Source organism: Dasypus novemcinctus, chromosome 13 (genome assembly GCF_030445035.2).
Source record: "Dasypus novemcinctus isolate mDasNov1 chromosome 13, mDasNov1.1.hap2, whole genome shotgun sequence".
NCBI lineage: Eukaryota > Metazoa > Chordata > Mammalia > Cingulata > Dasypodidae > Dasypus > Dasypus novemcinctus.
The window spans coordinates 2,511,701-2,525,186 of record NC_080685.1 but is presented as its reverse complement, the minus strand read 5'-3'; the positions used below and the strand labels follow the sequence as shown (position 1 = coordinate 2,525,186).

At 40.2% G+C, this 13,486-nt stretch overlaps 1 protein-coding gene across 3 annotated transcripts in view; it reads right to left on the bottom strand.

The window, feature by feature from the left end:
* The window catches only part of SMYD3 (SET and MYND domain containing 3), a 748,180-nt gene that overhangs the window by 574,284 nt on the left and 160,410 nt on the right, over positions 1-13,486 (bottom strand). The window lies entirely within an intron of this gene.

Genomic DNA, 13,486 nt, shown 5'->3' with positions numbered 1-13,486 from the left:
GGAGTGCACCCCGTAAGGAGAGCCGTCCAGCATGAAAGAAAGTGCAGCCTGCCCAGGAATGGCGCCGCACACACGGAGAGCTGACACAGCAAGATGACGCAACAAAAAGAAACACGGATTCCCGATGCCGCTGATAAGGATAGAAGCGGTCACAGAAGAACACGCAGGGGGGGAAGGAGAGAAATAAATAAAAATAAATCTTAAAAAAAAAAAAAGATTTAGAATTTCATATGGCTGAACATCCTCTTTGCCCTTTAATGTGAGACATTTACATTATAACTAATGTTCTTTTAATATAAATTTAGTGGGCGGCGTTGGAGACTCTTTGGGACCGGATTGTTTCGGGATTTTTGCTGGTCCGGAGGTGTCTGGACATCGATTTGGAGGGAAGGTAACAGAGAGGATTCGTCTGTGAAATATACACGGAGATCCCAGCTACCTGTAGAGGATTCCCTCCTTGGGTAGGCGGAGACGAGGCATCTAGCCCCGCTCGGTGGGGCTGAGCCAGGCCGGGCCGCCGCGGCGGACGCCGGAGCCGGGCCGGGCTGCGCCGGCGGCGAGCGGGGCCGGGCGGGGCCGAGCCAGGCCGAGCCGGGCCGCGATAGCGTTTGGAGCCGGGCGGGGCCGGTTCAGGCCCCGGCTGCGGGCCGCGGTAGCATTTGGAGCCGGGCGGGGCCGGTTCAGGCCCCGGCTGCGGCCCCGGTAGCATTTGGAGCCGGGCGGGGCCGGTTCAGGCCCCGGCTGCGGGCCGCGGTAGCGTTTGGAGCCGGGCGGGGCCGGTTCAGGCCCCGGCTGCGGGCCGCGGTAGCGTTTGGAGCCGGGCGAGGCCGGTTCAGGCCCCGGCTGCGGGCCGCGGTACCGTTTGGAGCCGGGCGGGGCCGGGTCAGGCAGCGGCGGGTACGGAGCCGGGCAGGGCCGGTCCAGGCCGCGATGGCGGGAGGTGGACGCCGGAGCCGGCTGGGCCGCTGTAGCGAGCGGAGCTGGGCGGAGTCAGGCCAGGCCAAGGCGGCGTGAGGAGCCGGGCAGAGCCGGTCCAAGCGTCCGCGGCGGGCGGAGCCGGGCCTGCGGAGGGGTTTCTGTTTTTTTTTTTGTTTTGTTTTGTTTTGTTTTTGTTTTTTGTTTTTTTTTTTTTAATTCATTTTACTTAATTTTTTTTTTAATTTATTTTACTTTTTTTTTTTTTTTTTTTGAGCATCTGCAGTACTGGGGAGTTCGTGGGCCCTGGGCGGCCTATTGGGGGTTTGTGGGAAGGGAGGTGCTTGCAGACCCATTTGGGCAGACAGACGGGGTTTTTAGGGCAAAGCGGGGGGAAGTTGTTGTTTTAGATAGTGTTGCAATTGTAACACGTGTGTACCTGTATCTCTCTTCTCCCTATCCGTTCCCCACCGTTTGCCCATCCTCTTTTTCTTTCTTCCTTTCTCCTTGCCTTTCTTTTTTCTTTATTATAATTAGTTTTTTATTTTCTTTTTTTTTTCGGTTTTCTCTTTCCCTCTTGTCCCTCATCTTCCACTTATTTTTACTTTAATTCAAGTATACAATAGGTGCTACAGGGAACACCTCACATTTGCTGGGTTTTCCCATCCTCCACTGCCTCATTTCTGTGTGAACTGATTTAGGCTACCTACACTATCCCCCTTCCCCTGCATCTTGATATCCACTATCATCTACTGTCTCTCCTATATTCCACCCCCCACCTCCCGTTCTTTGATCCACAAAGTGTCTAACTCTTAATTTCTAATACCTTTGTTCTGTTTTCTGTCTATTATCCACTCTTGAAACTATTACCTTTCTTTTCTTTTTCCCTCTCTCATGAAAACAATAGCTGTGTAGTTCATACCATATTCCTCCCAAAGTCAGTCATCTACTTCATAAAAGGTACTCTACCTACAGCTATAACTCTATACAATCTACATGAATCTAACCTCCATCCTTCCAGATCTCATATTCTTGCTTTATTAACATACATCACCAATACAACTTTACACTTTTCCCTTGCTTACACAATTGCCTTTCCCCAACACTAATACTTTCCTCTAAAGTGAACTTAACCAACAACAAGTAACTAGAATAAGAAGAAAAAAGTGACAAAGAGAAGATATAACACCTGTGCAAAAATAACAACTAATTAACCTCCAAGAGCAGACAAAGAAGCTAAGGAACTGATTAAATTCGTCAAAATAAAGAGATGACCAGAAAGCAACAAAAATCTACGAACCAAACCAATAATCAGGAAAACATGGCTGAATCCAATCAACAAACCAATAATCACGAAGGGGAGCAAAACTTGGCACAAGCAATGAAAGATCTCAGAACATTTATCACCGACAAATTTGATGCAGTAATGAAAGAGGTTAACAACATGAAGACATCACTTGGAGGGGAAATTGCAGACATACGCAAAAACATAACAGATATGATGGCAATGAACACCACAGTTCAAGAAATCAAAAATACACTTGCAGCAAATATCAGCAGACTAGAAGAGACAGAGCAGAGAATTAGTGATGTGGAAGACAGTACATCAGAAATCAAACAGATAGTAGAAGGGGTCAATAAGAAGATAGAAAAAATCCAATTAGGATTTAGGGACCTGAATGACAATGCAAAACGCTCAAACATACGTATTATAGGCATTCCAGAAGGTGAAGAGAAGGGAAAGGGGTCAGAAAGAGTGTTGCAGGAAATAATGGCTGAAAACTTCCCAAATCTACTGAAAGAGACAGATGTACATATTCAAGAAGCACAGCGCACTCCACAAGTCATAAACCCCAACAGGCCCACCCCAAGACATACACTTGTCAAATTATCCAATGCTCAAGACAAAGAGAAAATCCTAAAAGCAGCAAGAGAAAAGAAAACCATCACATACAAGGGAAGCTCAATTAGATTAAGTGCTGATTTCTCTTCTGAAACCATGGAGGCAAGAAAACAGTGGTATGATATAGTCAAGGTACTAAGGGAAAGAAATTTCCAACCAAGAATACTTTATCCAGCTAAACTAGCATTCAAATATGATGGAGAGTTCAAAATATTTGCAGACAAACAGAAACTGAAAGAGTATACCAACAAGAAACCTCCCCTTCAAGAAATTCTAAAGGGAGTGCTGCAGGAAGAAAGGAAAAAACAGGAAAGGCAAAGTTGGAGGAGAGTATAAGACCAACAACAACAACAAAAAAGACAAAAAAAAATATACAAACAAAATATGACAAACACAAATCCAATCAAAGTATGGCTAACACAAATAATTCCTTGATAGTAATAACACTGAATGTCAACGGATTAAACTCACCTATCAAAAGATTCAGACTGGGACATTGGATAAGGAAATATGACCCATCCGTATGCTGTCTACAAGAGACACATCTTAGACCCAGAGACGCATGGAGATTGAAAGTGAAAGGCTGGAAAACAATCATACAAGCTAACAATAACCAAAAAAAGGCAGGAGTAGCTATATTAATATCAGACAAAATAGACTTTAAATGTGAAACAATTGTGAGAGACAAAGAAGGATACTACATTTTAGTCCAAGGGAAAATCTGTCAAGAAGATCAAACAATCATAAATATCTATGCCCCTAACAAGGGTGCCTCTAAATACGTCAGGCAAACGCTGGAAAAACTAAGTGAAAGAATAGATACATCTACAATTATAGTGGGGGATTTTAATACACCACTATCAACTCTGGACAGAACATCTCAAAAGAGAATCACCAAAGAAACAAAACATCTGAATAGTATATTAGAGGAGCTCGATCTAATAGACATATATAGATCGCTACACCCAAACACAGCAGGATATACATTTTTCTCAAGCGCACATGGATCATTCTCCAAGATAGATCATATGCTAGGCCACAAAGAAAGGCTGAACGAATTCAGAAAGATTAAAATCATACAAAACATTATCTCTGACCACAGTGGAGTCAAGCTGGAGATTTGCAAGGGAAAGAAGCCCAGATTTCACACCACGATTTGGAAATTAAACAACACACTCTTAGAAAAACAGTGGGTCAAAGAGGAAATCTCAAAAGAAATCAATGACTACCTTGAAACAAATGATAATGATAACACAACATACCAAAATTTATGGGATGCAGCAAAAGCAGTACTGAGAGGGAAGTTTATAGCCATAAATTCATATATCAAAAAAGAAGAAAGAGCAAAAATTGAAGAACTAACTGCACATTTGAAGGAATTAGAAAAACAACAACAAAGTAACCCAACAGGAAGAAGAAGGAAGGAAATAACAAAGATAAGAGCAGAACTAAACGAAATAGAAAATAAGAAAGCACTTGAACAGATAAACAAGACCAAGAGCTGGTTTTTTGAGAAGATTAACAAAATTGACAAACCTTTAGCAACACTAACAAAGAAAAAAAGAGAGAAGATGCAAATACACAAAATAAGAAATGAGAAAGGCGATATCACCACTGACCCCACAGAAATAAAGACTATCATAAGAGGATATTTTGAAAAACTATATTCCAACAAAAATGACAATCTAGAGGAAATGGACAAATTCCTAGAAACACATAAACAGCCCATATTGACAAAAGAAGAAATTGATGATCTTAACAAACCAATCACAAGCAGAGAGATAGAATCAGTTATTAAAAATCTCCCAACTAAGAAGAGCCCAGGGCCAGATGGCTTCACAGGTGAATTCTACAAAACATTCCGGAAAGAACTGACACCAATCCTGCTGAAACTATTCCAAACCATCGAAACAGAAAGAACATTACCCAACTCCTTCTATGATGCCAACATTACCCTAGTACCAAAGCCAAACAAAGACATCATAAGAAAGGAAAATTACAGACCAATTTCTCTAATGAACCTAGACGCAAAAATACTTAACAAAATACTTGCTAATCGTATTCAACAACACATTAAACGAATTATACACCACGACCAGTGGGATTCATCCCAGGTATGCAAGGATGGTTCAACATAAGAAAATCAATCAACGTAATACACCATATAAACAGATTGAAGGAATAAAATCACATGATTATATCTATTGATGCAGAAAAAGCATTTGACAAAATACAGCACCCTTTCTTGATAAAAACACTCCAAATGATTGGAATACAAGGAAATTTTTTGAACATGATAAAGAATATATATGAAAAACCTAAAGCCAATATTGTTTACAATGGAGAAATCCTAGACTCCTTCCCTCTAAACTCAGGAACAAGACAAGGATGCCCACTGTCGCCGCTCCTATTTAACATTGTCTTAGAAGTACTTGCTCGAGCACTGAGGCAAGAACCAGAAATAAAAGGCATTCAAATTGGAAAGGAAGAAGTCAAAATTTCATTATTTGCAGATGACATGATCCTATACATAGAAAACCCTGAGAGATCTACAACGAAGATTCTAGAACTCATAAATGAGTTTAGTAAAGTCGCAGGTTATAAGATCAATGCGCAAAAATCAGTAGCATTTCTGTACACCAATAATGAGCAAGATCAGGAGGAAATCAAGAAACAAATACCATTCACAATAGTAAATAAAAAAATCAAATACTTAGGAATAAATTTAACTAAAGAGGTAAAGAACTTATACACTGAGAACTATACAAGATTGTTCAAGGAAATCAAAGAAGACCTAATAAATGGAAGACTATTCCTTGTTCATGGATAGGAAGACTGAACATTATTAAGATGTCTATCCTACCAAAATTGATCTACACATTCAATGCAATCCCAATAAAAATCAATGCAGCCTTCTTTAAGGAACTAGAAAAACTAACTATGAAATTTATTTGGAAAGGAAAGAGACCCCGAATAGCCAAAGACATACTGAAAAAGAAAAACGAAATTGGAGGAATCACACTACCTGACTTCAAAACATACTATAAAGCTACGGTGGTGAAAACAGCATGGTATTGGCATAAGGAGAGACATATAGACCAATGGAATCGAATTGAAAGCTCTGATATAGAACCTCACATATACAACCACATAATATTCGATAAAGCCACCAAACCCTCTCAACTGGGAGAGAGTGGCCTATTCAACAAATGGTGTCTGGAGAACTGGATAGCCATATGTAGAAGAATGAAAGAGGATTACCATCTCACACCTTATACAAAGATCAACTCAAGATGGATCAAGGACCATAAAAACCTTAGAAAGCAGTGTAGGGAAACATCTACAGGACCTTGTAATAGGTAATGGATTTATGAATATCTCACCAAAAGCACGAGCAGCAAAAGAACTAATAGATAAATGGGACTTCCTCAAAATTAAAGCCTTCTGCACCTCAAAGGAGTTTGTCAAGAAAGTAAAAAGGGAGCCCACACAGTGGGAGAAAATATTTGGCAATCATATATCTGATAAGAAACTTATAACTTGCATATATAAAGAACTCCTATATCTTGAAAATAAAAAGATAAACAACCCATTTAAAAAATGGGAAAAAGACTTAAACAGACACTTCTCCGAAGAAGAAATACAAATGGCAAGAAAGCACATGAAAAAATGTTCCAAATCACTAGCTATCAGGGAAATGCAAATCAAAACCACAATGAGATACCATCTTACACCCATAAGATTGGCAGCTATGAAAAAAACAGAAGAATACAAGTGCTGGAGAGGATGTGAAGGAAGGGGAACACTCATCCACTGCTGGTGGGAATGCAGAAGGATCCAACCATTCTGGAGAACAGTATGGCGGTTTCTCAAAAAACTAGTCATAGATTTGCCATATGACCCAGCAATACCACTGCTGGGAATATACCCAGCAGAACTGAAAACAAGAACACAAACCAATATATGTACACCAATGTTCATAGCAGCATTGTTCACTATTGCCAAAAGTTGGAATCAACCCAAATGCCCATCAACAGACGAGTGGATCAATAAAATGTGGTATATACACACAATGGAATACTACTCGGCTGTAAGAACAAACACACTACAAACACATGTGATAACATGGATGAATCTTGAGAACCTTATGTTGAGTGAAGCAACCCAGACATTGAAGGACAAATACTACATGACCTCAATGATATGAAATAAACAAGCTGCCCTAGATAGCAAGAGACTGAACGATAGGCTTGCAGGAAATCGGAGGGTGGAGGAAGGATATGAGCCGATGTCTGCAGGGGTGGAATTTAAGACGAGATGGTGGTAAGTATGAACACAAAGAAGAGATAAAAGGGGGGCAAGGGGTTGCCTTTGCTTGGGGCTTTGCGGGTTTGAGGGTGGCTGGGGAGGGACGGATGGGTAACGTTGCCCAAAAGTGGGGGGAGGGAGGGGTAGCATACGAACCAGGAGAGGGTCAGGTGTTGGTGGAGAGTAAAATGCCGAGAAAATCATATCAAAATATAATAAAGAGGGTTACCTGTTTAGAATGCTCGGAGGGGAGGGTCTGATGCAGGACGGGCTCCTGGGGAATGTCTAAATGCTCATTCTGCCAGAGTGGGTGACACCATGGGGTAGAAACCCAAGTAGTGAGAGTGGGGGTGGACCCACATCCTGGGGAGGACTAATGCCATCCAATAGAGGGAACTGTATCCCTCGAGAGAAAGGGTGGCTCCCAGGGCATTGGGGCAGTTGAGCAAGTTAGGCCCTGAACACTATTCCATCTATCTCTGGAAGTGGCTCCTCAGGAAACGGAGGTTGGCTATCACTGAGGGCACCAAGGTGGAAGGGAAAATGGACGTTAAATGTGTGGAACCAAAGTAAATGGGGGGTAAGAGAGGAGTTTCTTGAGAGTACACAAGGATGGATATAAAACATGTAATATTACACCATAACATATAGGAGATGACAGACTGATAATGTAAACCATAATGTAAAACATAGGATAACTAAAAATGTAAAGAACTGTGTATCCTAAAGTATGCACCATAATGTAAGCACAGATGTCACCTTGTTAGAAAGCTAATGTCTCAGACTCTGTACATCACTTTAAGTAAATATGATATGAATAGGGCGTAAGAGTATCACTGTGGAAGGGAAAAGGTTTTCTGGTGGATGTGTGGGAGTGCTGTATATTATATATATACATTGCTGTGGTCTAGGACTCCTGTGAAGAAAAGCTGAATAATTAGGGGGGGGGGGGGAAAAATACGATGTGGAATTTTTTCAAGTCAACATTCTTTATCTAAGTTCTTTATCTAACTTTATCCAAGTTCTTTATCTATCCTTTAAACTCATCGCTATATGCCATTCCCTAGTAAGGGACCATGACATTATATTGGGCTTCAAATTTCGGGGAGTTCTGGATCACAGAGTGTTTCAACAATGGCAATGGAGGGATACTGGTATGGGATACCAATGACAGGTGATATATGACTGACAGGGAGCTGTACAGAACATATGTCCAGGGTGCATGGTAATGTTTGGATATACTCATAGTGGCAACAATTAAAAACCACAGTAGGGGGGGTACTGGGTTCCTGGCCAGTGGTGCTCTGTCGTGATCCCTAGGGGAGCAGCGACAGTCTCCCAGGTACAGTGGCGGGGACCGGGAGGGAGTGAGGGTTCAACAGTGAGCCCCTGATGCTAATGACTATGCTTGTGAGCTGATAAACCCAAAATAAGAACAAGGCCTAGAGCAACTTTGTGCCTGGGAATTTCCTTCTGTCAGCCTTCATGTTACTCAAATGTGGCCAGTCTCGAAGCCAAACTCAGCATGTAAATGCAATGCCTTCCCCCCAGCGTGGGACATGACACCCGGGGATGAGCCTCCCTGGCAACGAGGGACCACTATCAACTACCAACTGATGATGCAACTGGAAAATGACCTTATACGGAAGGTTCAATGCGGATCAGCAGAATATCCATGTCTACATAAAATACCATGACTTTAAAATGCTGTTTGACCTAAAGTAAGGGGGAAATGGAAAGGAGAAATGAGTTTATATGGCTACGAGTTTCTAAAAAAGAGTCTGGAGGCTGGCAGAAGGTTTGCCCTCATGCACAACTGAGCAGAGTCAGAGAGACAGATAAAGCAGATACAACCCCCAGATATTGGTTCCTTTGAGGGCTAAAGAGACCCATGGGAGTTATGGTCATGGCCGATGGGGTTAACTACCAGGGCAGATGGCCCCTCTTTGGAAATGGTGTTTATGTGTGATGAATCTGGACTCAGATGGGATCTCCCTTCATAAGACTTTCATGCTAAAGTGCTGGAGGTGCAGTTAATGTTGGGGTTTAAGATATATTTAGGGGATTTGAATCTCTGGACTGACAATGTGATAGCCAGATCCTGAGCCTCAACAGACTCCAGCACCTACAATCTGATTTATTGGACTTACCACACTCAGCTAAGATGGAGTTGAAGAAGGACAACCACCACACCATGGAGCCTAGAGTGATTACAACTGAAAATGGGAGGATTACATCCAGCATCCAGGTGGAATCTGAGCCTCCTCTTGACATAGAGGTGCAATGGACACAACCAATCCAATGTCCACATAGAAGAGGTGGCATTGGATTGGGAAAAGTGGACATAATGGACAAAGGGTATGGGGAAAGGCAGGAAGAGATGACAGGTGGAGGCGTCTTCGGGACATGGAGCTGCCCTGGATGGTGCTTCAGAGGTAATCACCGGACATTGTAAATCCTCACAGGGCCCACTTGATGGAATAGAGGAGAGTATGGGCCATGATGTGAACCAATGTATATGAGGTGCAGAGGTGCCCAAAGATGTACTTACCAAATCCAATGGATGTGTCATGATGATGGGAACGAGTGTTGGTGGGGGGGGGGGGAGAGGGGGGGTGGGGGGGTGGGGTTGAATGGGACCTCACATATATATTTTTAATGTAATATTATTACAAAGTCAATAAAAAATAAAAAAATTAAAAAATATATATAAATTTAATTAAAATATAGATTCCCATTTAGATTTCAAAAAACTTCATTTCATAGAAATGTTCATTTCTCCATATGAAATTCAAAACCCAATCAACTGGTATTCTATACCCTTCAAATATAAAAATTTTATGTCTTAAATGATCATATAATTTAATTATGAGCAAAATACATCTTCTGGAAAATGATATTACAATTCCATTACGGAACCATGCTTTTGATATGCTAAATTAAGATGCTTGAAGGTTTTTTCCCATATCACCTGAGCAGCAGGAACAGCAACAAAAAAAGAAATGAAGAAAAACCTGAACTACAAAATATTAAATTAAGTCTGATGATATAATTACAGCGGCAAATAGCACACTGGACAGTAGACACCTTCAAAGTCCAAGAGCACTAACAGTCCAACTCTAATACTGACATCAACAACAAAACAGGAACAACTCTTAATAAAACCCCTGATGTGCCAGGCACTACTCAAACTTCTTTACCACTATTAATCCACACCAAACTTCTAACACCCCTACAAGGTAAAGTCTTATTATGCCCACTGTAGAGATGCTCCACACATTTTTAGAAGATAAAAAGTAGAAGAAATATTGCAAACTGACTTAGGAAGCTCTCCATAAAGTAAGTGGCAGGTAATACTTAAAAGGCAAGAACAGAATCCAAACGGGAATCAGACCTTGAATCCTCCAAATACCTGGAAGTGCAGGGGTGAGGTATGGGACACGAAATACAGGGAGAGGTTAAAAACACTAAATAAAGCAAAGGCAAACTACCTTTCATCTCCCAAAGTACAGAACTCCAGCAGCCAGATATCAAAACCCCGGGCAACAAACCAACCCAAACCATTGGGTCCCACGATCTTGCTCTTCACCACTCACTATACCACCACTCTTGGCTAAAATAAAATAAATGCACTCACAGGCTGCTTATGAAGCACACTTAAACCAAAAGGGCATATAAAGACAGGAAAGAAAAGATATTCCAGGCAAATATTAACTAGGAAAAAAAGCCTATGCAATGGTAAGAATATAAAGGGCTGCCTGCACTGGGCAGTGCCAGGAGACAACCCCTTCCCAGAAGGGCCTGTCCAGAAGACAAAAACAATTGACCTGCAAGGTTTTCCCAGAACATAGAAAGCACCTAGAGAGTTGCTTATAAGCAATACCTGGGGATTAAAACAAGTTTGGTCTAGTAGGCACAGTACAGCAGAATGGACAAGCATGTATATCATCAATATATATCTGCTCCCACTTTGTTAAGACCCCCTAATGAAAAATGAGAGCTTAGCATCAGCCAAGCAGCACATTTTCTGAGTGTTTCTGTGCTTGACCTATGAGTGTTCCTGTCTGTGGGACTCCTTTCTACTTTCTGAATGGATGCTCAATAAAGTTGTAAGATCCTAAATTATAAGAAAAGTTTTTCTTTATCAGTAACTATATCAAAATCAGGAAAAAAAGAGAGATTAGTGTTAAAGGTATTATTATATATAAAGGTCAATAGATAATGATAACAGATTCCAATCACCAGCTATACGCCCAGTAACAGACTCTTTTTTAAAGGGGTATCAGGGATGGAACCGAGGACCTCAACATGGGAAGCAGGAGCTCAACTACTTGAGCTACACCTGCCTCCCAACACAGTCAAAATATATATAAGTAACAGATCTATAAGGAAAGAAGACAAATATACAATATTTGATTCATGTAAGGCCCTTAAAAATAGTGCCTGGACTATAATAATTACTATATAAGTGTTAACAATTACTATACAAACATTATTATTGCTTGGTCGCATGCAATACATAGAATTCTGCACCTGTTTTGTGACTGTGTATTCACACATTCTTTTCAAGCAACTTTCGTGTGACCACTTACTAAGTCACAAAGCAAAATTCAAAACTCCAAAAAAAAAATCATATAATTTTAACCAACCATAAAGAAAATAAATTAGAAATCAATAACAAAAGCATACTTCTATGTAATTCAAGGGTCAAAGAATTATAATAAAATAACAAAGATATTAGGAGTGACTATATATATATATAAACTTGTGAGATAAAGCTAAAATAATAATTATAGAAACACTTAAGAATTTTAAATGTGTAAGAAAGACTGAAAATAAATTACCTAAACATGCAAATCAAGAATTTAAAATTGAAAAATAGAAAACCAAACAAAGCAAAAGTAGGAAATTATATGAATGAAACAAAAAAGAAAGATATGAGAGAAGATAAGCACAGCCACCTCAAATAAAATCAAGAGACATCTTGCAAGATGATTTTATTTTAAAAAATTCTAAAATAAATAAGAATATAACCAAAATTCAGTACATTTTTTAAAAAAGAGAGAGAAAATTCAGGGGGGAAGATGGCTATAGTATAATTTTCAAATGTCCCTGACTCTTTACATAAATGAAAAGACAAAGAAAGTAAGACAGTGAAAACAAAATACGACCCCCTATCCTGGAAAACATCTACAACAAATTCAAAACATGAGTGGGCAGAAAAAACAACTAATAGCTCCAAGACCTGCATTCTATGAGTGTGTTTCTGGGAGGAAAGAAAGAAAGAAACTGGGTTTCCAAAGGACTTAGAAATAAAAGAACCCCCCCAGTGTTCAAAGACGCCCAGTAAGCGTGTCAAGTCAGTCCCAGAAGCACAGGGAAAGCAGGGAGGGGCTTCTTCCTGGGGGGACCCAGCACGTGAGACGTCTGGGCTCCTTGAATCCTCCCTGCCACAGGCGGCTCTGATTTCCCCTCACTTCCCTTTCTCTCACATGAGGCATTCAGCACCTATTTCTGTTGCTTGCAGCTAAAGATGCCCAACAAAACAAAATGTTTGCTCTAGAAATTAAAAAATAATGAGCAGAATCAAGATGCATAAGACCAGTGATGAGCATGCTAGCAAGCGTCACCACTTCGTTCTCCTTTCCTCCCACAGCTACCAACCAGAGGTTTCAGTTAATTTAACATAGAATTTGAGCAAAGTAAATAGCCAGATGATTCAAAGTACATGAGTAACTGAGTTGTCACTTAATATATTACAGAAATTCCTTAATATGAGTTACTTAAATGTTTGAGGTCATTTGTACATATTAAATGACTAAAATAAATTTAAGTTTTTAATTTTTAAAGAAAGTTCAACTAAGTCTAATAAAAAGTTCTATGTGTTTGATTAGACCAGCCACTGAACTTTTGAAGAGCTTGTTCCTTTTCTGTTTGGGGTAAGGTTCAGAGCAGTATCATCCTATAAAATTTCTCTTCAGTAAGGAAAGGAAGTAATAGAAACACAGCCACAAGACAGTTTATGAAAACATTAATCTTTCTTTAAAAAGACGATCCTTAAAAAAAAAAAGTCAGAACATCATTTCCATTTTGAAAGACAAAGCTGAAATTTTATTTAAAGCAATGAGAAATGCACATAACAAATCAAAAACAGAGTTAATTAGTAGTCATTTGGAAAGAGGACCATTTATTTTAGGTTGATCCAGAGGTTAAAACAAATACTGAATAGAATTTAGAGAGGGGCAGATTTTGAATAACTCTAAAAACAACTTTTCTGGAAACATAACTATTCAAAAATCAAAGTGCCTTGAGAAGTCTGGAGTTCCAGTCAATATAAGTACTGTAGAAGAATCTGGAAGG